The sequence below is a fragment of the Notamacropus eugenii genome, chromosome 7, assembly GCF_028372415.1.
Source record: "Notamacropus eugenii isolate mMacEug1 chromosome 7, mMacEug1.pri_v2, whole genome shotgun sequence".
NCBI lineage: Eukaryota > Metazoa > Chordata > Mammalia > Diprotodontia > Macropodidae > Notamacropus > Notamacropus eugenii.
Window position 1 is genome coordinate 93,335,310 of NC_092878.1, and position 1,377 is coordinate 93,336,686.

A 1,377-nucleotide genomic window follows, 5' to 3' on the forward strand; every position below is an offset into this window, starting at 1 on the left:
TGCACCAAGTGGTATAGCATCTTAAAGGAGAAGGTAAGTGAATCACAGGAAGAAATACCTCAAGAGGACCTCAAATGTTCCCTCCTAGAACTTGAAAAATCCAACCAAAATATAAACAAGACAGAAACTGAGAAAGTAAATAAAATATTCGAAAAGTTAGATATGACAGACCTTTGGAGAAAATTGAATGGAAACAGGAAGGAATATACTTTTTTCTCAACAGGGAACTGCATGTGCACAAAAATTGACCATGTAATATGGCATAAAAATCTCATGATCAAATGTAAAAAGGCAGAAATAGTAAATGTATTATTTGGGGAAATGACCAAACAAGCTGTGGTGTATGAATGTAATGGAATGCTATTGTGCATTAAGAAATGATGAACAGGCAGATTCCAGAAAATCCTGGAAAGACTTGTATGAATTGATTCAAAGTGAAATGAACAGAACCAGGAAAATATTGTACACAGTATCAGCAGCATGGTATGATGATCAACTATAAATGACTCAGTTCTTCTGAGCAACACAATGATACAAGACAAGTACAAAGGACTCACTGAGGACAATGCTATCCATATCCAGATAAAGAATTTAGAGGGTTACTGTGACCAGCTTCCCCCAGAGGAGCGAGTGAGAGACAAGTAAGCATGGCAGAAGAAGATATTAGTGGAGAAGACTATCCAAAAGAAATTCATGACTATCTGTCAACGTTTGAGAATTCCCTTCATTTTGTGGATAAAATGCTAAAGACCATGATGTCAGTTTCAAGAAATAAGTTATTACAAAAGTTGCACCCTCTTGAACAGGTCAAGTTGGATTTAGTTTCTGCTTATACATTGAATTCAATGTTTTGGGTTTACTTGGTCACTCAAGCAGTTAATCCCAAGGAACATCCAGTAAAGAAGGAAATAGAATAAGAATATATATGAACAGAGTCAAAGAAATTTCAGACAAGAAAATGGCTATCAAACTGGATAAAGGAGCTGCTTCAAAGATTTGTAAGAAATGCTCTCTGGGAAGCCAAACCAGAAAAAAGATCAAAGTCCTTAAATAAAGAAAAAAGTGAATCTTTGGTTTTGTTTGGTGAATATTCAGAAGTATTCCATATTAACTTTTGGCCCTGTCTCTTTAAAAATTGGTAGGAAAGGGGTGGGGTGTAATGGAGGGGAGGGTACATTGAGGGAAGGAGTAATCAGAATGCAAGGTATTAAGAAGCAGGGGGGAGGGGAGTGATGGGGAGAAAAAGTGGACATGTTACAAAGTGAGGTAAAAGCAATTAGTATTAAAACAATAGACTGAATTAATTACTGAGAATAAATCAATGACATCTTTAGTTTGGAGAAAAGAATCTTAGTCTAAATTTCCTAGAGGAAGGTA

At 35.9% G+C, this 1,377-nt stretch overlaps 1 pseudogene; it reads left to right on the forward strand.

Annotated features, from left to right (window-relative positions):
* Positions 1-647: 647 nt before the first annotated feature.
* On the forward strand, positions 648-1,142 carry LOC140514707 (nuclear nucleic acid-binding protein C1D pseudogene; annotated as a pseudogene).
* Positions 1,143-1,377: the final 235 nt, after the last annotated feature.